The 27,541-nt window shown below is 45.4% G+C and overlaps 1 protein-coding gene across 1 annotated transcript in view; it reads left to right on the plus strand.

The window, feature by feature from the left end:
• Positions 1 to 27,541, plus strand: part of CDKAL1 (CDK5 regulatory subunit associated protein 1 like 1) — a 721,376-nt gene that overhangs the window by 615,990 nt on the left and 77,845 nt on the right. The window lies entirely within an intron of this gene.

Here is a 27,541-nt window from a genome sequence, read left to right on the forward strand (position 1 = left end):
TCCTGCACATCTTCTTCCACAAAGTACAGCACTCCTGGTATGTTGAGTCAATACCTCTCTTAAGGCCCTGCCAGGTTTTAAACTCTAGCTCCCTGTGAACATGTCCCAGTGTGCTGGTCCCAGTTCTTGGATTTGGTGATAAACGGTGAGGAGAGGAGCCCTCGTTCAGACTTGAGCCTCAGCTGTGGACTCCAATCCTGGTTTTGTCAGAAGCCAGTATGGGGGGGTTCAGAGCATGTGTGCTGTTACTAAGACTGTGCATTTTGAGTCTTATCTTGTCCTTGTTCCTTGAGCATCACTCATTCCAGAATCCTGGAGAGAGATGGGGTATTTGCAGTCAGCGTTCAGACATTCTTGGATTTTCCAGCCATAATGCCTTCCAAGTATCTAAACCTCTTGCAGGGGACACTCAATTCTTTGATTAGCTCAGTGAAATATTATACTCTTTGTAATTGACATCTGGCATCATAAAAAGGAGTATTTTTTCAGAAACTGTGGACTATAACCAAACCCCCTGCTGCTCTTGGCTTGAGCCTGTGCCCTCTACTCGGGAGGCTGTGAGGGAAGAGAGGCCCAGCCATCAGCTTGGAGTGTGACCAATCAGATCAGCAGTTCCTCTTGAGAAGGAGAAAAAGCAGAAGCAGGTAGGGTGTGGGAAGAGCAGAGTACATCTCCCTCCCTGCTGCTTTCATTTACCTGGTTTGTATCGGACTTGGGTCTAGGGTGTGATGGTCCCTGTTTCATTCTGTTATCCCTCTGCTGGGTCAAGGTTTGCTCCAAGTCCAAGGCCTGTCTTAGGTGGGCTGCCCCAGGGCCTTAACCTGTCTCATTCTGACATTCCTTCTCTGAAATGTCTTCTTCCCTATAGCTTGTGTTTATGCTTGGTGAAGGATTTCTTAGACTCGGATCCAAGAAGCATGAGTCCTGAGAGCTGTTTTGACAGGAGGAATAAAGGGGGATCTGGCGTCTAATATGTTTGGAAAACTCAGTATGCTATAATCCCCTCCTGGAGATTCATAACACACATTAAAAGCCTCCTTAACCTTGGTTAATGTGGAGTTTCCCAAACTTATTTGACCCCAGAACTCCACTTTCACATAACACCTATTAATAGGGAGAGACACATTCTGGAAAATACTGGCCTGGAAGAAGAGATGTTGGATTTTGAAACAAAAGGCCTGTGTCTGAATCTCCTGTTTGAGTTTCTAACTATTGGCATCAGATAAGTCATTAGTGACCTCAATTGCCTTATATATAAAATGAGTGTATACAACACTGGCTTACCTGCCTAGCAGGGTGGTGAGAAACAAGGACGTCTCTGAAAGTGGTTCTAAAATTATGGTAGGCTCTTCAAACATAGTCCTGTGCATGTGGATCTATAACAGGGGAATGGCCCACAGGCTAAATCAGTCCCCCTGCCTGATTGTTGTAAATGAAGTTTTATTGGCACGCAGCCATGTTCATTTGTTGACACATCATCTGTGGCTTGCATTCTGGTGGCAGAACCGAGTCACTGAGACAGAGACTGTACGGCTCCCAAAGCCCAAAAGGTTTATTATCTGACCCTATAGAGAAGAAGTTCACTGACCCCCTGATCTCTAATAAAAGAAGACATTTATACTCAAGGACTTGTTACGTGTACAGGAGGAGAGATGGCAGATGTCACTCTGGTGCACTTGGGAGACTGTGATGTGGTGATGGGCAAAGCCCCAGCCTGGATTCCTGTCTCAGGGTCCCCAGGGGGCTCTACCTCCCTCACCAGGTAGATCAGGAGGTAAGGTCTCCAGGCCGAGCAGGAAGGAGGCAAAACAACTGCACAGACTTTCTCTAGATGACAGCTTGGGTGGTGAACATGCCTGGACGCTTGTAGCAGATTCTGGAAAGTTGCCCAGTTCACCCAAGTGGAAGGAGGAGCCAAAGAGCATGCAGCTCCCGGCCTGGGGAAGGGGCGGAGTGCCAGTGCGTTGCAGATGCATTATTACAAGTTGCTGCTGAGGACATAGTATTCCTAGGAGTTTCTAAAATCCTTAGAAACCAGAGATAGGTATTCACTTGCAAGCACATTTCTCAAAGGATCACCAGGGCATTGAAGTGTCCTGGTGACACCTCTGAACGTTTCATCCTCAGGTCCCCCACTGGTGTGTAAGTGGGTGTTTAGGACCCCCGGTCCCCACTCTCAAACACTCAGAGAGATCGGCATTCTGAAAATCCATCTTCATGATTTTTCGGAACTCGGCACCTTCAACTCAGCTGCTTTATGTTCCCAGACCACGAATGCAAAGAGGGAAGCCCCAAAGCATTCCTGGAAAGAGGAATGTTCTCCACTTAGTAGGTGGGTGAGTAACTTGATAAAAGCCTTAACGCCAGAAGCCGGATGATGGTGATACGGCTCAGACCCCTGTTTCTGGTCTCCGCGGTCACAAGCTGCTAACAGCATCTGGCGTCCGTAACTCTGGGTGGAGGAATGCTCGCAGGGCTATTTGTGGAGCCTGTCTCTGAGAGCACACTTAAGACACCTCATACATTTCCAGCCTCCCTCCCCACCTCGCGGGGGCCTAGGCTGTGATGATGTTTGTGACGGGGAGGGAGGAAATGTTCTGGAGAGTCACCATGGCCTCTCAGTGCTCTGTTAATCCTTTGAGAATTGCTCTTGCAAATGTGCACTTACCTCTAGTCCCTGAGGATTTCAGAAACGCAAAGAAGCAGAGAGGGAAAATCACAGCTCGGGGTCAGACTAGCTAATTTTTCTGCCGGTTCTACCCTGCGGAGTCGTCAACTTCCCTTAGCAATTTAGAGGCAAATGGACTTGCCTTCTGCTTGGATGTCACATCCCTCCACCACCTGGGGACAGTTTTATTCCCTAGGACTCGCCTGCCTTCCACTGCATGCGGTGGGGGGGGGCATCACGGTCCCACATTACTCCCCCCGTCCCTTCTCTTCACCTCGCCCCTCCAGCCCCATCTTCAGGGAGCCTTTGCTGACATCTCTGAGCCCATTTATCTGAACTCTCTCAGAACTTAAGTTCTGTACTGCAGTTTAACATTTAATTAGAGCCTGTTAAAGTCCATCGTATATATATGTATACAGTTTTACTCTCTTCTTTCCAGCAGGAAGGATCCAGCTCTTTTTTTTTTTAAAGGGAGTGGTAATTAGGTTTATTTATCTATTTTTAATGGAGATACTGGGGAGTGAACCCAGGACCTTGGGCATGCACTCTACCGCTGAGCTATACCCTCCCTCCTAAACATCCACGTCTTGAAAGCAGAGGCCATCTGCTTTATTTGAACCTCCCCCGCCTGTCTAAAAGAATGGTTAGCCTAATAGTAGTTTGTCAGTTAAATGCTGTTGAAAATGAGAATTTTGAAGATAAGTTTTCAGTGTCTCTCGTGACTACGTTTAGAAAAAATGACAGGGTTCAGAGAGAGATGTTGGAAATGCTGGCTTAAGAATATTAGCTGTGTTCATTCTAGGACTCAGGTGCACCTGGAAGGCTGGGGGAGGAGGGGCACCCAGACCTATTTGCATTTGATCCAAGGAGTTTCTTGGGAAGGGACTCAGCTTTGGGGAAGAGAGAGTAAAGGGTCATAACATTTGGACAAGGCCTGCAGGCCAGCAAGGGACAGAAGGGATTTATGAGTTTCCTGGGGCTGCCGTAACGAAGTACCACAAATGGAGTGGTGTAAGACAACAGAAATGTGTTCTCTCTCAGTTCTGGAGGCTAGAAGCTGGAATTAAGATGTTGGCAGGTCCAGATCCTTTAGGGGAAGTCCTTCCTGACCTCTTCCCTCTGTGTGTCTGTCTTCAGATGGGGTCCTCTCTTTCATAAGGAGACCAGACATATAGATTAAGGGCCCACCCTAACAATCTCATCTTAACTTGATTGCATTTGTGAAGACCCTCTTTGCAAATAAATTCACCTTCACAGGTACTGGAGGTTAGGACTTCAGTACATCATTTTGGGGGATATAATTTGACTTTATAACAAGATACATCTTTAATAGAGAGTATATGTTATTCTTTAATACCATTGTTTTCTTTAAGGCCTCTGAGAAGTCAGTAAAAGTAGATCTTTATAAAACAATGAATTTATATTCTTTTGTTGTATATAGTCAGCCCTCTGTACCTGTGGGTTCCATGTCTGCAGATTCAACCAATGGCAGATTGAAAGTGTTTGGGGAGAAAAAGTTCCAGAAAGTTCCAAAAAGCAGAAATTGAATTTGCCCGGCAACTATTTACATAGCAGCTACATTGTATTAAGTATTATAAGTTATATAAAGATGATTTAAAGTACAGTGGAGGATGTTCATAGGTTATACGCAAATACTACACCATTTTATGTGAGGGACTTGAGCGTCTGTGGATCTGGGGACTGTGGGGTTCCTGGGACCAATCCCCTTGGACACCAGAGCCAAGCCGACTATCTTGGGGCTGAATTTGACATACTCGTGAGGCTATAGGCATCTTTCTCCCCTTGAGACTGGAACCTGGTGGAAACTGAGCAGAGGCAGCCCCACCAACACCAGCAGTGGGAAAGCAGCAGGGGCTTCAGAAGGAGAGAGTGGCCGAGAGGACTGTCCCTAAGCACGCGCTGGAGGAGTCAGACCTCACTGCGGACCATGAGCAACACTCTTCCCCGCTTTTCTGCCTGCCTCTGAGCCCTCTTCCCACCTGCCTCTGTGGGCTGTCTTCTGTGTGTCTCAGCTCTCACTGTCCCATGCTGTCTGTCTGCACTGCTGCCCTTTCCACCTCCTTTGCCTTTACAAATGAACGACCATGGCTTGTGCTTGGGAACCAGTCTCACTGCCGGGTGCTCCTCTCCGTATCCAGAACATTCTCTAACCTGCCAGCTGTGGAAGGGTGGACACCCCCTGCAGCTTCAGGTGGAGAGATCAATTTCTAGAAAGTGTGAAGCCTCTCGTGCCCTCTCGCTTCCCTCTCCCCGCAGTGGGCTGATGTTTCCAGGTCGCACGGGTGTCCTCTGGCTGTAACAGCTCTGACCCCCTGCCCAGAACTGTGAGGGCCAGAGCTGTGTGTACCTGCTGTTGGCTGAGCTGGCTTGGAAGTGTCCCCAATGAGCTCCCTCTCATCACCCTTTTTATTTGGTTACGGGCATCCTCCTTCATGATGTAAAATAGGAAGTAGGCTAATACCGGCCTCTCAGTCTTGAGGCTCTAATCTGGTGCCTTGGGGAAAAGCTGGGGTGGCCCGGCCGGTCCCAGGACGTCTGTTCTGGAGGTGATCCTGAGCCAGGCAGCAATGGCCAGGTTGCATCTGCAGTAACCACAGCCCTGGCACGTACTCCCGAGCCGGGACCCTGGGGATCTTGTGACTGGAAACGCCAGCTTCTGCTGGTGTCACAGCCTCCTCCTACGGGGCGGAGGGAGCAGGGAAGGGCTGAGCTCACCCTCCCACTCCCTGGCTGGCTGGCTCTGGGCTGTGCCCTCACTCACCTCCCTGTCCCCCGGGGCCACAGCAGGCCGGGGAGAGGGATGCTGTGGTCACCAGCCCGCCAGCCAGAGCCTGCGTGATGCTTTTGCCAGATGCATAATCAAGGCACTAGAGGCAACTAGACAAACAGAAAGAACAAAGCACCAAGTCCTGAGATTTGGGCCAATATTTCGGAGTTGAAAAATCTTTGTTAACATGAGAGTGTCTGTGGATGATACGTTCTTGCATGTGCTTACGCTTACGTGTTTACTTACAGAGGCTTAATCATTAAATCATGTTATCCCCTAAAGATGTTCTCAGCGGCAACAAATCTCTTGGCATGAGATATCAGAGCAATAAAAACTGCTCATGACAGGCAGGATGCTGCTGGAGTGCATAAAATAAATTTTAAAAACTAGGTTAAAACAGTAGGAGGCATGCTAGTCTAGCAGAAATAAAAATGACAGTCTGAGATTGTCAAATCTAGATCTTTTCCTGAATAACTACTGCACTATTTTCAGCTCTTATCTTTTTTAGTGTGTAAAAAAGATGATAACTTTGCCTTTTCTCCCAGTTCCTACCCAGAGCTTCTCCATCTTCTTTGAGTGTGAAATCAAAATAATGTAAAAAAGATATCATTAATTGACAGATTGATAATATTTTTAAATTGAAGTACAGTTGATTTACAGTGTTGTATTAGTTTCTGGTGTACAGCACAGTGATTTGGTTTTATGTATATATTCTTTTTCATTATAGGTTATTACAAAATAATGAATATAGTACCCTGTGCTAGACAGTAGGACCTTGTTGTTTATCTATTTTATACGTAATAGTTTGTATCTGCTAATCCCAAACTCCCAGTTTATCCCTCCCTACTGTTTCCCCTTTGGTAACCATAAGTTTATTTTCCATGTCTGTGAGTCCGTTTCTGCTTCATAAATAAATTCATTTATATCATTTTTTTAGATTCCACATATAAGTGATATATGGTATTTGTCTTTGATTTCCTTCACTTAGTATGATAAATCTCTGCTAGACTGATAAGTTGATTCAACCAGTTGGGTTTGGAATAAATGCAAGGAAGGGGGAAACTTGAGGGATATAGAGTGTATTTTTGCGTTTTTAGAGACTTTCTTCTCACATGAAATTGGCTTTAATTTTTAGGCTGATATCAGCTCATCAGGATTAATAATATTGACAATTTGAGTGGCCCGTGACGTATATGGCAGCCTGGCAGAGGCCCTTCTTCGTGAATTACTCAATGGCAACGCCTCCCTGAGGAAGGTGGAATGCTCCCTGTTTTATAGATGAGAAAATAGAGGCTCAAAAGACCAGACGACTTACCTGGGGTCACATGACTAGTGGCCACTGGAGACTGGCCAAAATCCCATGAAGTGCGCTGGTGGGAGTATCACATGTCTTGGTTGGGGATGCCCAAACCTTGGTATTCTGTGGGCTGCTCACTGTCTTCTGTTATCTTTATGCTCCTGTTCCCCTGAGAACCTTGCTCTTGCCCTGGGCCCCTGTGTCTCCTGGGCTTCCAAGGCCTTAGCTGCTTACCCAAGCCCAGAATAGACTCAGAACAAATACACACTTGGCCTACAGGCAAATCTGGAGACCAGGAGTTGAGATCAGTGCGGCTGAGGGGCCAGTCAGTGGTCCGGTCCCTCAGAGGCCTTCACGCTTCCTGGCTTTCCCTGTCCAGGCAGAAGCAGACTGACGGGGGGGGGGGGGGGGGGCGGGAGCAGTGCTGCCCCAGCTGGCAGACCCTGGGGTGTGTGGGGCCAGGCTGGCCCCGGCTTCATTTAGCCCTCGGGCTTTCCATGTTGCAAAAGGACAGCCCGTGAGAGATACATAACGCTCGTTTTACTCTCTTCTGGAATCGTTAGTGTGAGTTGTTCCTGACTCTTGTCGGGAGTACCCACCCCCAGGGGTGGTCTCTTAGGGTCTGCAGCCCTCTGCTCCTCCATCCAGGGTAATGCCTTCAAGGTTTACTCCCTGGCTGTCTCCATCAGCAGCAGAGGCTTTGTGCTTCAGCACAGGAGATGTCAGGAGACATCGTTCATTGTCAGGACGAGCGGTGTGGAAGATGCGTGGACTGGCTGGACTGTCGCACAGGCAGAGTTTGAGGCAGTGAGCCTGGTACTCCTTGGAGTGGCCTTTTGTGTGGCCCTGATTTTGTTACCTGGAAAGTCAACTGGATCTTGCTGCCAGGGTTGAGGAGTACGCACCTCGAATGGGAGTTTTTCAGAAGGTGCTTGTTGGGATGTGTCAGTGGGCAGAGACCTGGGGTCTTACTCACCTTGGAAGAACACGCACTGTGACTGCATGTGTGGCTGTTTGCTGGTACGTGTTTGCCGGATCAGTCTGAGATTTACTTCCACTGTAACATATACCCTGTGTGTGTGTGTGTGTGTGTGTGTGTGTGTGTGTGTATCTGTCTGTCTGTCTGTCTGCCCTTATCCTACTGGTGGGCTGGAATTGCATGCACTGGCCCTTACGCCCTCGAAAGACGTTTGTGTACACGTCACTTCTCAACTCCGTGTCCGATGACGTCGGACAGATGTCAGAGTGGCTAAAAATCTCCCATGAAAATGAGCAAAAACCACCAATCAGGGCTTTTTTTTTTCCGCTGGGAAAGCTGGTTGTTAAACATTTCCCACCACCACGTCTCACCTCCGGAGGCTAGTTGAGAGTGACCAAATTGGTGTTGGAGAGTTTGCAATATCACTAAAATAAATCAACCTGCTTACCGCTGTTTTTAATCCATAATGATGCCCAAGAAAGGTTTTAATTTGTCTTATAAGAATCCTGGGTTTTTTTTTTTTTTTTTACATATATATGTACTTACAAACCAGGCTTAAAAATAGTAAGAGGAGCACATGCTTTTTATGAAATACTTAAGACGATACAGAGAAGTAAAAAAAAAAAAAAAAAAAAAAGCTGGAAAATATCACCCTTAGTTCTACCACCCAAAGATAGTAATTTTTTTCAGAGATTATAATTAAAAAAAAAATAGAAATTTAGAAAGTTAAGTTGTTTGACCAAGCTTTCCTTTCAAGAGAGAAAGCTGGAAAAAGGGAAGCACTCCTTGATTTTTGTTAAAATGACCCTTATTCATCATGGAAAGGTTAATTTTCAGTCTTTCACGATCACTGAAGTGAGTCACAATTCCAAAAAGACAACCTTAGAACAAGGTTTCAGTTGGCCCCTCCCCTCGTCTTGGATTTCAGTGTCCGAAAAGTTTTGTTACTGTCTGACTTCAGTGTGTTAGCAGGAGTTTTAGGGGTTATGAAATAATAAGATCATCTGTCCTCCGAATTCTCACAGTGTGCTGCATCTGAGCTCCCTGAGAAACTGTCCTCAGCCAGGAGTCCAGTCTCTGGCACCTCTTGGCATCATTGAAAAATGAAGGCCCCTTCCAATTGCGCAATGAGAAAGTCAGCAGTAACTGTGGTGGGTTCAGGGATCCACAAAGTGTGACCGTCAGGGCCTGGCTGGGCTCAGAAGCACACATCAGAGCACGTTAACCGAGATGTGTTTGCTTTGGAACTAAGACTGTTTCAGAAGTAAGTCGAGGATCCAAGTGTAATAAAAGATGAGGGGACAAGACTCTCCTTCTTTTTAAACAACACTTGTGACTTGTTACCCGTCCCCCATCCTGGTGCTGTCACACTGCAGTTTGAGTTGAACACACAGCATCTGGCACTGATTAAGTCGTATTAGTACATCCAGCTGGCTAACCTTACAACCTAATAGGGTACCGCCATCATCCTTGTCCTGAAAGCTCCCACACGTGAGCTCACCCCTGATGGCTTGTTTAAAGTCATGCTTGTGACTATTCCAGACCTTTAAGACAAGTGTGATTTTTCTACTCCAGAACTTTAAGATAAGTTCATAGCAAAAGCTGTGCAGAATGCTGAAAGCTGTTGGAAATATACAGAACTCAGAATTGAGGTCCTTGTCATCATGGTGTTTGCCCTCTGATGGGGGATGTGCGATAGGCATCAATTCATAAGGCCCAGCAGAACCCAAATCACAGAGCAGGTGTCATAAAACCCTTGGCTACAAATGCTTCCTTTCACCAAGAGTGAACCTAAGGGAAACTATGAACTCTGGATAATGACGGTGTGTTAATGTAGGTTCATCATTTGTAACAAATGTAGCCCTCTGGTGAGCAATGTTGATGGTGGGGAAAGCTGTGCGTATGTGGGGAAGAGCATATATGGGAACTCTCTGTACTTTCTGCTCAATTTTGTTGTGAACTGCTCTAAAATATAAAGTCTATTAAAAAAAAAAAAAGAAAGCTTCCATGTTCAAAGAGTGGGAAGAATCCACTGCCAGAGCTATGACATTTCTGGTGGACACCACGAAAGCCAGACTCTGAGTATGTGTTCAGGGATGCTCTGGACCCTGAGTCATTAGAAATAAGTTTATAGAAAGGAAAGAAAGAAGGAAAGAAACTCACTTGAAAGTCTTTGTTTCCAATAAACCATCAACCATTGATTTGTAGAAGTTTGCAATTAAAAGTGATGAGAGAGAGAGAGAGATGCTGCATTTTCATTATGGTTCCTTTGAGAACATTGGTTTTGGAAGCTTTAATTTTTTTCTTTTCAGTGTAGTACAATAGAGAGGAGGCGTGAAGGTAGAGCAGAGGAGGCAGTCAAAGGTCAAGAGATCTGCAGCGTGACTCCTTCCTGCAAGTCCACAAATCTCCAGTAAAACCTGTCAAGAAAAAAATCATAAAATGCCTGCCTCAAAGTAATCGGAGAACAAGCCAAGTTTTGTGTTCTGAGTGTCTTTGGGTGTAAAGGGACAACTCCCAAGAGTTCAGGAGAGTGAAGGCAAGAGAGAAGCGTGTAAGAGAATATGATTGTCAGAAAAATAAGTTTATTAGCACTGGTCTCTTAGCTATGGTAATGATCAATTTGAGGAATATTGTTACAGCCAGAAAAATCCCTCTGGTGGATATATTATACCCCAAACCGAGGGATTGCTGACCTCAACACCAAAAACAGATGGTGGTTTCTAAACTAGGTTAATAATAGAATCCAGAGTTATCACACAGAAGAACTTCAACTGCTAACCCAGTTTAATCTGAAATGATGCTTAGAAGGTATAATAGTGGCAGACAGGATCGCTCCAGTCAGATGGGAAAGTACTCACAATCTATTAATCTTGGAAGATTATTATAGAAACAGAGAAATCACCTGGGGATTGACTGTCTATTGTTAGAAGATAGATTGAACCATGCTGGGAGGAAGTCACGACATCTGTTAAGTACTTTGAACTTGGCCAGAAAATCACATATCTCTTCTTGGTGACTGACTTCTCCGAGATGGCTTTGATAGGTCTCATTGCTTTTCAACTTATTCAGAATCAGACAAGAAAGAAGGTGGTTAAGATTTTAGTATGAAGCTCAAAGATGCTTTTGGGAGAAACATTATACATGTGTTAACTTTCTCTTCTGCTGGATGTGGAGCAGATCTGGAATATCTTTGTGTTGGATCCGTGGAGCCTGGGAAGGATAATGGGGAAATGCAGGTATTTCAAGGGGCGGATAATTGATCTACACACATTCAGGGCCTCTGATGTGGTGGGGCCGTTGAGGGGTGCAGCTTAGTAGGAGATGACAGCACCGTGATCCCTGTTGATAAGCTGGGCACTGGGGGAGTGAAGGTGACATTGGGGCCACTTGACTTTGAAGGAATGATGTAGACCTGGGGAGAAGTAGCAATATGACTCACACAGACTAAGGATCAGATTGCTCCAAATATGGACTCAGCTGGTTTGGAGAGGAATTGATTATTGAATTTGGATTAAAGCACAACTCAGATGATTCTAGTGTATAACCAAAGCTGGGAACCATTGCTTAGCTGAATCTACGTTTGGGTTCTACATAGGGTTTGTCTGGTGCTTTTATTGTATTGACTTCTATTGAGTTGACCTTGTATTGACGCTCAAGTCCACCTGGGTTCTCCCCTTTCATAATTATTTGTCTTGTCTCCCAACCTGTTGTCTGCTCGGCCTCTGAAACTTGAATTCTCCTATGCAGTCTTCTTGAATATGGCTTTCACAGCAGAAAAGCCCAGTCATGTCTCAAGAGGCATTTTAGTGGAACCTTTGCTTTTCGAGACCAGGACATGATTCTCTGGTTCCATCTTCAGTCTCTGGCTGTGAGACATTAAAAAAGAGAACCTGTAGCCAAGGGCGCTCCTGATATCATAATCCCAAGGTTATAGCGACATGTCCTTAAGGGTCTTACCATCGTCATGGCTCCTTCAGTTCAAGACCCAAGAGCCAGAAGGTATGTGTGTGGCTTCCAAAGCTCTCCTGCTCGGAGCCAGCACTCTGATTATAGAACTTTATAGACCAGAGAACGAGTGGATAAACAGGGTGATCAAAACTCACACTTTGCTTTAGTAAAATGTCCTCCCACTTGAGGCAGTTTTTTGTTTCTGAAATGTCCAGCCTCTGCAGTGGGCCTCCTGAGTGTTGTCTAGACTTCATCATTTCACTACTGAGGGAACAGGAAGGACTGTGGGTGGTGTCCGGACTTCAGGTCAAGGTGAAACTCATAAACCTTCACGGGGCCTCACAGTTACCTCCCCTCCCACTTTGTTTCTGTTATCCTGAGGTGCGAGCTTTCTAATGACAGTTAAAAAAAAAAAGAGAGAACTTCCCACATCTCAACAGCTTTGGTTAAAACCTCCAGGAGTCCTGGTCCCTTGCAAGTGAGAGGTTAAAAAAAAAAAAAAAGTTTAGGCATTGTGAACTCTTCCTTTGAAATTCTCATTTGCCTTTGAACATACTCTTCTGCCTTAAAGAGGAAAGTCACCTGTACTCCCCACAGCCCAGGCTGACTGGGAGGGGTTTTCAGTTCTACAAAGCTCACTTGGTGTTTCATAGGCTTATTTCTTTTTTCTTGAGTATATCTGTGATGTAGAGTGTTGGTTTTCCTGAGCTCAGCTTCTGTGATCTGACACACGACCCCTAGGTTATCAATCTGAAACATAGCTTTAAAACCTGCATAGATTTGGTGGTATTTGGAAAAACAAAAGCAAAAACAAAAACCCAACTCCCGTATAGACTTATAAGTGAAATTATCCTCAGAAGGTATTGAATCTTACATTTGCTAAGTTAGACAGAAATATTGTCTAAAGCAACTTTATTCATTAAATTACTCTTTGTTCATTTTGTGAAGGACCCATACAATTTAACAGAAATTTTCTAGGCTTGCCCTCCTTTGTAGTTACGGGTAGTGGGGCTAATTTTTCAAGAAGCTGGAATGGGGACTGAAAGTAAAATATGGGCTTAGGCTGCCTCGTGAGATTCAGTGAAATCAATAGAAAACTCTTGGATTTGCATTCTTAGCAGTGGAACTAAGGAGGTGTGGACACACATACATTCCCCAGTAATGAAACTTCAGGATGTGCTCCTTAATGGAAGATAATCAACTGCAATGCAAATTTAATGAACTCTGTTTTTGAAAGGCAAACCAAATCCAATATCCCATGGAAAATTAACCTAGTCCATAATCTAATTTGAAGCTTTAAGCTGTGAGAACAACCCACAGCACTGGCCAAATCTGCCTCTTCCGATGCCTGCAGGAGGTGGCCGTCCTTCTCAGGTTTACTGCCTGTTCCTGCATGTTACACTGTTGGCTAAATGCTGCCACTCTTAATCCTTAACAGGGGTGTTCTCAAACTTACAGTAACCACGCATGAAATGTTAGCCTCCATAAGATTGTTTGGGAAAAAAAATTCATCTGAGCGAATAGTAAAAAAAAAAGGAAGGAAAGCTCCGTTTCAGCCAAACTCAGTTCCAGTTTAATGCAAGCGTCCATCCCTCCACAGAACAGCTCCCCTTCCTCCCTCAGTCAAGCGTTGGGGAGCTTTTCTTACTTTCCTTGAACCACAGAGAATCTGCCCTGGCCCCTCTGTCTCAGAAAACGGGCTACCTGCCCTACTTTCAAAGTGAAACTCCCTTCCCTGATTCGGTGGCCCTTTATCCTTCAAAGTCCCCGGAGGAGGCCCCCTGCAGCACACTCCTCTTTCCAGTGTAAAGCTACTTCCTGTGATGACAGGTGCTCCCCTCCCAGCATGCCTTTTCAGGAGTGGCCGACAGGCCGTGGGTCCAGCACGTTTTCCTGGCTCTTTTGATGAAGCATCCCGGTGCCAGGTGGAGCAGCCAGCCGAGCATGTAGGTCTGGAATGTAGGAGAGTGTGCAGCTGGAGACCTGGGTTTTGATCATTCCCAGGGAGCTATTAGTTGACATCATAGCGGAGGGTAAGATTGTCAGCTGAGGAGATGGAAAATGGAAACAAAATTCCACAGCACCCTGAATCATCTAGAAGATGTGGACAAGCTCCATGGGGCCCGGTGTCCTGCATGTGAGGGAGAGAAGGGGAAAAAGAGAGAGTGAAGTGTAGCAATTGGGAAGGCAGACCATGAAGAGAACTCTTAACGGTGCAGAAAAAGGATGTGATGCAATTTTGTGCAGCTTTTCTAAGTTAATGAGGAATACAGGTTATTAAGCCTTTTGAAGAGTATTTTGGAGGCAAACAGAGCCTTCTGTAGAAGTTAATTTATAAAGATTTAGAGACTTGGTACTGAACAGCTACACTTAGAGTAAATGCATATGGGAGAAGGAGATTTAGCAATAACGGCCAGGAGAAAATAAGGGGCTGCCGTAGCGTGGTTGGTGTGATTATGGTTCACAAACCACACATGGTATATACAGTGAGATCTGGACTTGAGATGAGGAGAGACTGTTTCTGAAGCCACATTTATGTTAAGTGTTCTTACCTCCCCGCCCCCTATTTCCTTTTCAGAGAATGAATGGGAGACACGTGTTAAAACCCACCTTGTAAACTTTATAGTTCATTTTGTTTAACTAATCATGCACTCTGTAAATGGAATCTGGGTTGCCAGACTCAGCACATACAAATATGGGGTGCCTAGTTGAATTTGAATTTCAGATAAACAATGAATAATCGTTCTAGTGTATATCTGTCCTGTGTATTATCTGGTCTGTAGTTTATAGGACAACACTCATTTGAATCTAATTCCCATTAGAGTGTCCCATTCAGCATTCTCAACACAACCTACTGCTTTCCTCAAAGGAACCCAAGTTAAAGGCCCTCTCGGCCTTGCTGTGGTCCTCCAGACTGGCTGGGAGTCCTCAAGCAGCCCCACTGCATGCTGGTTCTCCAGCTTCGCTATAAAATCTCCATTCCCTTGTACACAGATGCTTGAAGAAACACTCCAGATTCTTGCCTCCCAAACCTGCTGAGTCCTTAATGTGGTTTTCTATTGTTGACCCTTTTCTTCTAGTTATTTTTTCTCTTCCTTCTATCCACTCCTCTACCACATGGCTTTTCAGATGGTCTCTTGCTTTCCAAGACACCCTCCCCTCATCTGTAGGTGTCCTCTGCTTCACATCCCCAGGCAGCCAGCCTTGCCCACCACCGAGTGGTAGCTGATTTTGCAGGTTGTGGCCAAGATAGCACACTGTTCCCCACTTACCCCAATTAGCAAGACCAACAGATCTGATGGAGCCTCCCCAACTATTCAAGCCAAGAATTTCATGCCCCCCGTGGCCACGATGAGGAGGGAAGTACCTCTTACAGAGCACTGTCTCTTTAAGGCTCAGTTCTGCAAGGTTTCCCCAGTGATAGCTGCTCAGACAGGCCCTGGGGGAGTGAGGGGCCAGTTCTCAGCAATCACATGCTGAAGGCAGAGGCACATCTGAGAGTGTTTTTACACTATTTTATTTTATTATGCTAGGATTTGGAGGAGAAGGGCATGGCACAGTTTTCTTAGGAACTCCAGACCTAAGCTCAAAGCCCCCCTCCAAAGAACCCTTTCATATTTATTCACCCTGAAATAAAAAGATTTTAATTTGAGCTGACAATCTCGACATTTCATTAGCACCGAAATCAAGTAAAATCAATTCATGTCTCCAGGATTGCTTGTTACAGAGAAGAAATTTTAAACATGTATAACCGAATAGTGGCAGATGTCACCCAAAGCTTATGCAGAGAAGATGCCTTTCTTTGCGATGGATGGACTTATTCCACGGATCGCCCCGAAACTGCCCTCCCTGGTTACCTCTGTGGGGTTATGTCACTGTTTCTTGTGACCTAGAGTCCTAAGAGTTCTGGTCTTGGTCCTCTGAGGCATTTTTACCCCGCTCAGGTTGGCTGTGATAAATGCTGTGTTTTTTTTCAGCCAGACATTTCTTCTACCAGAGTTCTGCTCAGAGTCGTCTACCAGTTCGATACCTGGGTCTAGCTTCTACGATGGCCCAGGCTGGGTTAGATCTGCACAGGTTTGGGGCCAGCCCCGGGAACCACTCCTAGCTAGTTCGGACGTTACTCACCTGAGCTAACGCCATTCCTGCCGCTTTTCATGGAAACAGCTCAGCCTTATCTGGCAACATCTGAAATGACTCTCTCTTTCTCTCTCCCCTCTGAGCGTGAATACTGTCGGAGATTTTTTTTACTTCATGTGACTGCCCGGTAAACGTCATGAGCGTCATGACTGCATTTATCCATGTGGACAAATGACTTTTGTCATCTTTGGGGCTGAAGCCAAACAAGGCCCTTCTCAGAAACACAGACTTCTGCCACCCTTCATTCCTTCTAGCTCACAGCTGTTTTTACAGCAGCTCTAGAGTGTGGAATTTTGGGAACCGGCCAAATGGTTTGGGTGTGTCTGTGCAGATTCAAAGATCTTTGGGGGAGTAGGGAAAGCAGCAAAAGAAAACAATTTTCCTTCCCTTGGTTTCTAAGCCTTTCTGTCCATCTGCATCGTGCCTGTGTGTGTGTGTGTGTGTGCGTGTCCTGGGCTAAGTTGTCTTAGACTGTAGGAGGAATAGACCGTATTTTCATATTCTCTGTAATCTTGGGTTTCATTTCCTCTCATTCTCTTTATTCTACTGCCAAATCACTGACCTGTCTAACCTTTGCTGCAAGGATAAACTCTGACCTTCATGGAAATTCCACCATCTCAGGAAAGGAAAACTTTAGCTCCAGCCAGGCCTCGAATCTTGCAATGAAGGGAAGCTGAAATGAGGTTTTTATTGGAATGAGGCACTATCAAAGGGTTTACTCAAAATGAGCATCTTAAAGAATTGCTTTTGTTAAAAAATCGTCTCCAGCATTATTTTTTTTTTAAATGCATTTCTGCGGATGGTTCCTGGTATTAGACTAAAAAAAAAAAGTACAGTAATAACAAATTCAATGTTTTCTCATAGTGTACATACAGACCACAAATTCAAATCCTAAAGTTTTATAATAATGACTCTAGTTCTTAAATGTCACCAATATGAAAAGCTACTTCATGAATTATTTAGTCTTTCTCTTCCCTGTCTTCCCATGTTCCTTCACAGTTCTGAAGGGCATTTTCAGTCACTAAATATACTGTGATATTGCTTTCCCAAACTTTTAATTCCATGGACTATAGAGGGCTTATTAAAATGGGCATGATTCCCAGTACTGTAGAAAAAAGTGTTCGGGGGGGGGCAGTATCAAGACATACTATTACACTTACTTGTCTAAGTGTTATTTGATCTCCAGGAAGAATTTACTGTTGGTCTGAGGTCAAAGAGTCTTTAGCCAAGATGAAAGCTGAAACAGAAGACTGCAGTGGTTAGGTTCAGACCCTGGTACAGTTGTCTGTTGTGGGTGCTGGGACCGTGGAACTGTCCTGTGGAAGAGCAGGATGGGGCCATCCTTCCAGATCCAAAGTCTGAGGGCTTCCAGAACATGGAGTAGACATCACTGTTAGTAGCCTGTTAAAAATCAGGGTCGACAGGTAAAATACTGTTGGCCTGAGTCCCTTAGCCCCCACACTCTTATTGGCATTTCATGACCCCTCTTCTGTCCATCAAAAGCAGGACAAACAATGAAACAGGTATCTGCATTGAGCACCTATTATATGCTGCGAGACGTTTCCAGAGAGAAAGACCAGGGTTCTTGCCTTGCCGCCGGGCCTCGCCCGCGAGCTAAGCCTCTTTGACATGAACCCGAGCCTGGCAGGATGCGTCTACCTTCCAGCTGAGTCGTTGGTGATACTTACGCTCTAGGACACGACATCCCCATCATCACCGTCTCCCGAGGAGGTTGTTAGAAATGCGGATCACTTGCACTTCACCCCTGAGATGCTGGTTTACTTAGTAAATACGGGGCCCAGAGATCTGCATTTTCATGAGCACCCATGGTTTCTGGGTATAAACCAGTCAACGCTGTCCTCATTTATACCAGTCTTCATCTGTTAAAGAGAAATGTTAGGCACAAGAGATGGGCTCCAGCTAAAAAGATTTGCTCAGAAACAATGGATTGAAAGATAGCCTTGAGGATTTATTTATATATATATATATATCTAGATATATAGATATATATATTTATATACACGTCTTATATAGTAACTCAATATACTATTCATACTTTATATACTAAATATATGTATTTAATTTCATGTACCTTATTTTTTAAAATTATTTTATATATATATATATATATATATATATATATATATATATATATATGGTATTTATAGACACAGGTTTTATTTAAGGCTGGAAAGTATTAATGTTCCTTAGCAAAGAGAATTATTTTTGTACCATATGAGAATTATTTTTGGGAAAAAAAAATCCAGCAGGGGGCTTTTCGCAAACTCCTTAGGCTGGATTCTAAAAATCACTCAGATCTGTTGTGACATTTTCCGTGGCAGAAAGTCTCCCTGTTGTGTGCACATAAGTAAATTGTGTGTAAGGAACGTGTAGAAGCTGTGTGATCTGAGGGAGGGGAGAAGGAGCAGAGCTCTGTACAGATTTAATTTTGGCCATTTGTTCCTCCAACTGCATAAAGTACAGTTGTTATAACTGAACGTGGGAGGAAGTTAAACGCCCTGAACGAGGGGTGTCACCTTCTTGACACCGACAGCTCATTTCAAAAGCTCAGTGGCAGACCTATTTTCAGAATTTCTAAACTGCCGTAGATTTGAGGTGCCAGTTAGAGGAGATAGAATCTATTAATAGACTCAGGTGATATGACCCAAAGGCTGTGTGGCTTTAGCTTTATAAATAAAATCACTGGTTTTCAAAATGTCTCCCCACCCCACCCCACCCCACCATCCATCTCCAGCCTCCCACACCCCTACTGATGGGTCGTGAATTTCCATAATTGAGGGCGGTGGCTTCCGCTAAAATAAATAAATAAATAAATCCCTGAGCTTATGGGCTGAAATGCAAGCTAAGCACAAGAAACAGACCTCAACCCTTGCTATCTGATAGTCTTATTCTGTGGGTCTGGGGGAGGCCAGGCAATTGCCTTTTAATAAGCATCCAGGTCTTTCTGATGGGATGGATGTTTGGACTACAACTGGGGCCAGTCTACATTAAAGCGTGCGCGGCTGAAGGCAGATCCCATCTCCAGAGGAAGAGGGAGCCTGGGCATGCACTTCAAGGGAAGTGCAGGGAGGATGCCAGCTCGGGCACACGTCACCTCTTTCCTGCTTTCTCCGGATTAGCTCTTAATAATCATCTGTACGGGACAGATGCTTAAAGCATAGAAACAAATGACCAAGACTAGGAAAGCTCTTCACCTTCTCAAGGACATTATGTGTAAGATCGTATGATGGAACTGTGTTTTACTGGAGGAGGAGGGTTTGAAGCCTCTAAGTTTGGAAGTGGGTGAGCGGATACCAGCAGCGTTTGATCTGCGGAGCAGACGGGGCACCGAGAATGATCTGGAGAACGTTCCCCTGCACACCCTCCCAGGATAGCTGAGGACACACACCCTCTCTCGTCCAATCTTCATCCCTCCTCCACGCTCAGCTGGAGTTCTGAGGGTACAGATGCTTCACTGTGAGAAGATTGTGATTGGATTTGGGACCAGGAGCTGGGGAAGTTAGCCAGGGTGACTGCCGGGCATGAGGTTGATCTTTGATAGGGCTTTCCAGGGGCAGCAGGGGCCTCGGAAAGACTGCGCACACGGAAATGGGGATGATCCCGGCTCAGAGGGACAGGCCTCCCTGGCCAAGGTGAAGATGCCCGGAGGAGCGAAAGCTGAATGATCTTGAGTAAGGAGCCATCTGGGCAGAGATGCAGGGCCTTCTGCCTCGCAGACTGAGGGTGGTCTGGCCAACAAGCCCATTAGATTCCCACCCGTATTTCCCGGGTGCCCGATACGATCTGAAACATCGGCAGTAGTAAAAGCTACTCTTGGACACTTGCTCCAAACCAGTGCTTACGTGTCACACGTTAGCTTATTTAATCCTCACAACAATCATCTGGGGCAGGGACTTCTCTGAAGATCAGGCAGTAGGAAAGATGGCAGAGCCCCCATTAAACCCCAGCGTCTCTATCTGCAGACACTGGGCTTACCGCTCTTAGACTGTTACCAAGCGTGTATGGGGTTCATATTGAGGTCCGTACTATCCAGGAGGTAATAACTCCAGAGCGGTCACAGAGAGGATTGAACATGAAGGTAAAACCCTCAGAAGGTTTACAGAAGGCATACCTTCCAGGTGCTCACGTGAGGCAGATAGTCGGTCCTCCACACAACCTCCCCTACACAACCTATAATTACCAAGTCACTTGCACTGGGGCCTCAGATCTTTCCTTTGCCAAGGATTGTTTAAACATCCCTTGTGCAGGGTACACCCATTAGTGGAGACTTGATTGGAAAGCCCCCGTGGAAGTACCACGTCTCGAGTTCCATTTACAGTCATTTTTCCTCCTCCTTTTAAGCACCAAATGCTGTCTTTGGCACTCTGCAGATTGGACAGAAGGTCTGCCTTCAGGGGTATAGAGTGAAAGCCATCATTTTCTGCCCTACTTAGCGCTATGGCTAATTTTCATCTTCTGTTTATAAAATTATTAGCACTAGTGATGTAGGGAGCAGCTTCTGGGGTGGTGTTCTGTTGAAATTTCAGCTTGGGAGCTTGGAAGGAAAAATCAGATCAAAGTGAGCCATACAAGGAAATGTAAATATTAGGGGAGCGGCCTGGAGAGGCTGGTGACGCGCCAGTCCCTCTGACAGCAGATTTCCATGGAGAACTGTATTTTCATGACCGGTTCACATGTAAATAGTCAACGGAATGGATCATTCTGGCAAAAATAAGTTCAGAAAATCTGCTTGATAATATCCATTCAACCTGCTTGGCTTTCCTGCCGCTGTCAGTACTTTGCAGCATAAGCAAGTGCCCATAAGCCACACGGAAGGTGGGAAGCCCAGGAGGGAAGTCTTCCCAGCATCAGCCTCCTCTGCGGCATGGAGAGACAGGTCCATCGGATCTGCTGGAATGGCTTTGAGCCCTGGCGATGACGATGGACCATGAGGTGGCGCTGGGAGAGAGCCCTGCCTCCATCCCTGACTCCTGCTGAGCCCAGAGTAAGTGGTCTTCCCAGCAATAGACACTAGCACACCTAAGGGTTAACGTGGCATCACTGTTGCAAGGCGGAGGCGGGGCTGATGTGAATTATTTCTCCTTACTTCCCCTGACATGGGCACTGCTCTGGGAGTGACGGCACCACACGTTCAGTGGAGTAACACAGAGAGGTGGTTTCGTAGGAACCATGGACTGAAAAGTGTTCTAGAGATCACTCTCACCTTCATCAGACCCCGGCTGTGCGGGAAATACATTACATCATCAATAGCCTGAGACAGGCAAGCGTTACGAAGGGGAGAGTGGCTGGAAAACAATACATTTTAATTTTATTCCTAAACAATGATGATATCTAATCATTCCTATGAGACTCACACGTCACTCCGTAAACCCAGTGCTGATCGTGAAACCCATGGAAGACTGTCTACAGTTTCGCTGGGTACCCACACCCTTCTATTCCTGATTGGAGGGTTCTGTTTCCAAATCATGGGGGGTTTTAAATGCAAAGATGTATTGGTTTGCTAAGGCTGCCATAACCAAGTACCACCCACTGGGGGACTTAAACAGTGGAAATGTACTGTCTGTCATAGTTCTGGAAGCCAGAAGGTCACCAAGATGAAGGTGTCCACACTGTCGGTTCCTACTGAGAGCCATGAGGGAGAATCTGCCCCAGGCCCTTCTCTGAGGTTCTGGTGGTTTCTGGCTATCTTGGGTGTTCCTTGGCTTACAGAAGCATCACCTTGATCTCAGCCTTTACCTTCACGTGGTGTTCTCTTTGTGTGCACGTGGCTGCATCCAAGTTTCTTTTTTTTTATAAGAACACCAGGCATATTGAATTAAGGCTTACCCAAACTCCAATGTGATCTCAACTAATTCCGTCTCCCGTGACCCTGTCTCCAACTCAGGTCACATTCTGAGGGCCTGTGGGTTAGGACTTCAGCATGTGAATTTTGGGGAAACACAGTTCATCCACAACAGAAGAGTTGGTCTGTTGACCTAGGAGCTTATTAGCAAGTTTATAGGATATAGTCTCTGGATTTTCCCCTTTTACTCTTTTTTTTTTTTTTCCTGCCTGGTTTCTTATAATAAAAGTTAGGCAAAGAAAGGGGGAAAAAATAAAGTTCAAGCCAATATACCTCACATTGTTGGACTAAGCCTTGGTCACAGGATGGGGATTTAAGTCTTAGTTCACAGTGTGTTTAAGTGGCTTCCCATCACAATGACAGGTGAGGTGGCGGCCGAATTAAGAATAAGGAGTCAGACCTAATCGTAAATGCCAAGGATGAAGTAAGGATTGCATTCCAATATAAGTCCAGAGCCATGATTAATATTAATATGTCTTCTTGCAGTGATGCTCACTGCCATGTGCTTTATTTGTTTGACACCTTTGTCAAGTGTGTGTAAGTGGCAGGTTCTGTTCCAGGCTGACCTTGGGGAGCCCACACTCCACAGGGCGGAGCTGGTGCCTCCCTGCCTGGAGGTTCAGGACCCAGAACAGGGCTTGAAATAGGTTGTGGTGCATTGAACAGACTGGGGCAGCCTGGAGGTCTTCGTACCCACAGACATGTTTGTTTGCAGGTCAGAAGGTGATGCAGCTCTTATTTTTAAAAATCCTCTTTCTTCCCACACATCACCACCTGGTTTTCCTTCTAACCCATTCTCAAGATCTCAGTCGTGCCCTCTTTCCATCTCATTCACTTATTTTAGGGGAAATAGTTTGAACAGCCTTCTCTGAGGGAAATTCTTCTGAAATTTTGACCACCAGAGTCTTTCCAGAACATTCGAAAACTCAGCAGTAACTTGGGAAGGTATCAAGGAGAAGATGTTTAGAAAATGACATTTCATTTTGCTAATCACCACGCCACATAGCTCTGAGCAGGCTGTGGTCAGGATTACGGGAGGAAGGCACCAGAGTGGATTACAACACACAGCTGACCTCTTACCACCCGGCTGAAGCTCGAAAAACAAAACCAAATCCCATCTTACTAAACCATACCTGCGTCTTTTCTGGGAAATACCCCAGATTATGAGTTTGTTTGTTTTTTGAGATGGTTTTCCTTGCCTGGGAGAGCCATCCAGAAACTTAAGTCAATAAGGTTCTCGTACTACATGGGCGTTTTGCCTCCTCGGGGCAGGCTTGAGCCCTCCCCCCACCCCAAGCAGGCATCAGACACTTGAGATCGCAGTTTGTCTTGGGCAGGCTATGCAGCTTTAATCTTACAAATATGAAGATAAAAGACAGAATTAGAGCCAAAGCAGGATACTTTATTTTTAAACCAAAGGCAGCAGAAACAGCAACAGAGAAGAAAGGAACCCAGCTAGGACTGTCTCTGGGGCCGACGTCCATTGGTCCTGGTTCCTTCTATTTTCCAAATTGTTTTCTTCATCCCCATCTCAGCCACCTGAGCTTCCTCTGTCTTGTCTGCCTCATGTTCTAATTCGACCCCAGCTTCGTCCACTGAAACAGTGAAACTTAAAAGACAGATTTAATTGGATGCCTCTGTGGCAATGCATTTTTTGCTCTCAAGAATAAAGGGAGCTTTGGAGTTGGGGTGATGCTGGGGCCAGTGAGTGAATTGCTGATGGTGGCCCCAAAGTGGCCGAGGTGTCTGCCTACTGGTATAGATCCCGTTAATAAATTATTCTTAATTAATTTTTAAAATTAATGGCTAATGCCTATTAAGTACTTATTATGTGCATGTCTGAGAACCCATTTGTATTTGATAACAGTTCGTAATGACACGTAAAATGGTTTCATTTCACAAGGGAAGAATTTGAGGGTAAAAGAAGTTAAGTTACTTCACAAGTCACTTAGCATTCCTGGCAGAACCAGGAAAGGAACCCGGATCTTTCTGTCCAAAACATCACCCATGACTCTATCTAACAATAATGGGAGGAGAACAGGGAGGCAGAGATCACTGAGCCATCTTGAAAGTAGAGTCATACAAGACCTAGAAGTTGGAAGTGCCTGGCAAAGTCATTAAGTTCCAGCATTTTCCATTGTCCTTTAGCCATGGGGCTGAGTGAGTATGGTTCTGACTATAGATGAGGCCCAAGGAAATGTTAAAACCAAGGTTTAATTAGATGTGTGCCTACAGTGGAGTATTATTCAGCCTTAAAAAAGAACGAAATCCTGCCGTGTGCGACAACAGGGATGCACATGCAGGAGGTTGTGCTAAATGAAATAGGCCAGTCACAGGGGAACAAAATACTGCATGGTTCCACTGATATGAGGGACTAAAATGCTTAGACTCATAGAAACAGAGTAGGATGGTGGGGGATGAGGGCGTGGGGAGCTGCTGCTTAACAGATGTAAAATTTCAGTTACAGGAGATGAGTTATGTTCTGGAGATCTGCTGTATGACATTGGATCTACAGTTAATAATACTATACTGTACATTTGAAAATCTTGCAGTAGGTAGATTTCACGTTAACTCTTCTTACCACAATAAAAACAACAACAAATCACCTCACTTGTGTGATGGAGCCAGTCAACTTTTTCCAGCAGTGGGCTGGGGGTTGGTGGGCAGGCAGCAGAGGAGAAAGCCACTACGTGGAGCTTGAGTCACAATGGGTTAGAGAGGCAGAGGACCAGAAGAGGACACGAGGCAGGGGGAGTGCTGGCGAGAGAGGGCACTGGGGGATCTGGGGTCCACGTGGGTAGGTGATGAAACAAAGCCAGTGACTTGTCTTCTCATGATTCTCTCGGCCGCTCCCTCTTGCTCGTTGCCCCCTGGTTGTAGTGTAACTTTGGCACCTCCAGCTGACATGTCTGCTTCCAATAGAAGAAGGAAAAAGAGAGGTGCCAGAGGTGCCAGTCCCCCTGTATCAGGAAGACACTTTCAAGGACGTCCCCAGTCACGCTGTGCTTGTGTTCCATTGGCCGGAACGCTGCCTCATGGCACCCTGGGCTAGGCAGGCTGGGGAACCAGTAAACCAGCGGGATTATAACGACAAGGAAGAAGAGACCCGGGGAGCAGAGCAGTGGGGTCTGCTGCTGCTGCTGTTCATACCTCAGAGTAAATAACTGATCAGTTTGCTTTTTCACCTGAAAGCTGCTACACTGCAAGAAAGGAATTTGGCAGGTAAGCAGGACAGGAATGGACCCAGCGTGAGGAAAGGGAGGGATGCTTTCGCTGGACGTGCTCTTTGAGAAAACAGGTTTCTGAGGAGTTCGAAGTGCAGATGGTTGTACAGGTAGAAAATAGCCAGGAAGTTGAGGGGCCCGAGGTGGAAGCAGGATGCGATGCAGTGATGAAAGTAAGATGTCCTGGCAGCAGTGATGGACTCAACTTGTAACTGTAATTTTCTCAGGATTGACAGCTTTTCTGGTGTCCCCGTTGCTGAACATCTTCTCCAGTGCTTTTTTTGTGTGTGTGTCATGCAAACTTAACTTCACAGATACCTGCTATAAAAAAAGCACACCCAGGACCCTTTCCAGGCCATTAAGAAAGGTGCCAACAACTTACAACCTACAGCACAGCCAGGGCTGCAGGTGGAGGGACTTAGGTCACTGTGGCCTCTGGGAGTCACCCAAGCTGTGTGGCCCCAGAGGACTGAGGCCAGGATGACTCTCTGGGAGCTGCCTTCACTTTACTGCAGACAATTGTGGCCAACCTTGAATTAGTTTGTCAAGAACAAGGCCAATCATGAATTAGTTCAGTAGCAAGAGCCAAAAGGAGGGGAGGTCTTAAGTCACTCCATTTAATTTTTCTCTCATTTTTTTCCCAGTTAATTTTAGTTCAGTTTCATCTTGGAAGTTTCTTTGGCTGCAGAGATGTGGGTTTTCCCTGCAGTGAGGTCAAGGCCCTGGGCTCGGGGAGGATCATTTACATTCTTGGTCTCCCGACGGATAGAGATGCTGGCAGCTCTAAAGGCGGACAATGGCTCTTTGTGGACACCACAGTGAGTGACTTGCCAAAGGTCATTTATGGAGCGAGGGAGAAGCCGCCATCCTCAGGAGTCCCAGTTGAACTTGTAGTCCACAGGAAGCCGAGAGAAAGGTTTGCCTTCTTAGTTTAACTTCTATTATTTCCACCTCAAGCATTTGGCATCGAATTGCTGGAAGATGGTTTGCTAAACTGGCCTTATGTAAAGAGTTCTGTTGATGTATCTTGCTACTGCTGCCGCTTCAGCTTCCTGACACGTGAGTAGGAGTGATTTCTGAAGACATTTGGATCTTCTACAGTTGTCATTCTTTGAATATCGGTGTATTTTTCTCCTCCGTCCTTAATTATTTCAGTCCATGGTGAACTCTGATCGCAGTCCCCTTTGAGTCAAGCTCTCTCTTCAAGGCTAGGTTCTTGTACCTGATGCTTTGATATTACACTCTCCACCCTTGTTTCCTACTGTTTAAAAAAACAGTTTTAAATCAAATTTTAGAATATTTTTACTTGGAGAAAATCACATAATGAAGGCAGTTCTACTTATTGTAGATTTTTGATATTCTGGTGAGATTAACATGTTGAGACAGTTTAATTAATCTTCTTAATCACCAAAATGTACTTAGCAAGTGCTTGTGCGGGAGGTGTTCCATGAGGCAGCATGTAAGGAAAAAATATATATGCTCCTCTAGGAAGTAGTTTTCGATCTCAGGAACGAATTGACAATTTTCTGTTCAAGTCAACAAAATTAATTTCAAAATGATTTGAAAATTAACTGTCAGACAGTTGAGTGTTTTTAGGTTCACCTCACAGATCGTTGTGGATACCACCATTGTACCACCACATTGGATTCTAACTCTCTGTTTACTTCTCTCCTTTACCAGCCAGTAAGCTACCAGATGCTTTTGGATGAATAAATAAATGTCTGAGGACGGGAAGGAAAGTAAAATTACACAACAAGCAATGAGTTAAAACAGTCCTTTAAAAGATGGCAGTTATTGGAACGGAAGTGCAGAGTTTAACTAAGGCGCAGTCTTATGAAGATAGCAGCAGAAAAACACACAGAAATATTTGCATCTTATTCCCCCAAATGTAGTTAGGGTCCTTCTGGCAGTGGAGGATAGCAAGAGTGGAAATGCAGGCTTTATTTTCAGACCATCAGCGTAGTATTGACTTCTGTATTCAATTCACAGGGGTCCTGCCTTCTCTCACACAGTCACCACCTCTGGTGGGTCCCACTGCAGCAGCCTCCAGGTTTGATATCCCTGGTTTCTCCATTCAGATAACCTTTCCAAATTATGTGTCTGAATGTGTCATTCCTCCTTTAAAAGCCACCCAGTGCCTCTTCATCATCTTAAAGGAAAAGAAAGCCAAGCATCTCAGCATGCCCTGCTCGCTGGCCTCCTCCACACTCACCCCCAATCTACCATCAAATGGACCATAGACATTAGTTATTGTAAATTTCTTGCAGCCCTTGAACTTGCCATGTTGTTTCACATCTCTGTGCTTTTCACACATGCTGTTTGCTCTGCATGGACTGTCCCTCCTCCCGGGGTCTTCCTACAGCCCCATTCTCAGCCTTCTAAACTCAGCTCAACGGTAAAGTCCCTTGAGAGCCCTCCCTTGCTTCTCTCTCTTCCTTTGTGATTAAGTTTATCTGCTTTTATTGTAACACCTCTTATTCCATGGGTGTGATTTTGTGTATGTGACGGTCTCACGTGCCCTGGCAGGAACTGGCAGGAACCATGTCTAGTTCATCTCTGTCCTGAGGTTCCACACAGGATCCAATATGTTGCGTTTGCCTGATTTGTAGCTGTGGGAATGACTGAGTGCAG

Source organism: Camelus ferus, chromosome 20, assembly GCF_009834535.1.
Source record: "Camelus ferus isolate YT-003-E chromosome 20, BCGSAC_Cfer_1.0, whole genome shotgun sequence".
Lineage (NCBI taxonomy): Eukaryota > Metazoa > Chordata > Mammalia > Artiodactyla > Camelidae > Camelus > Camelus ferus.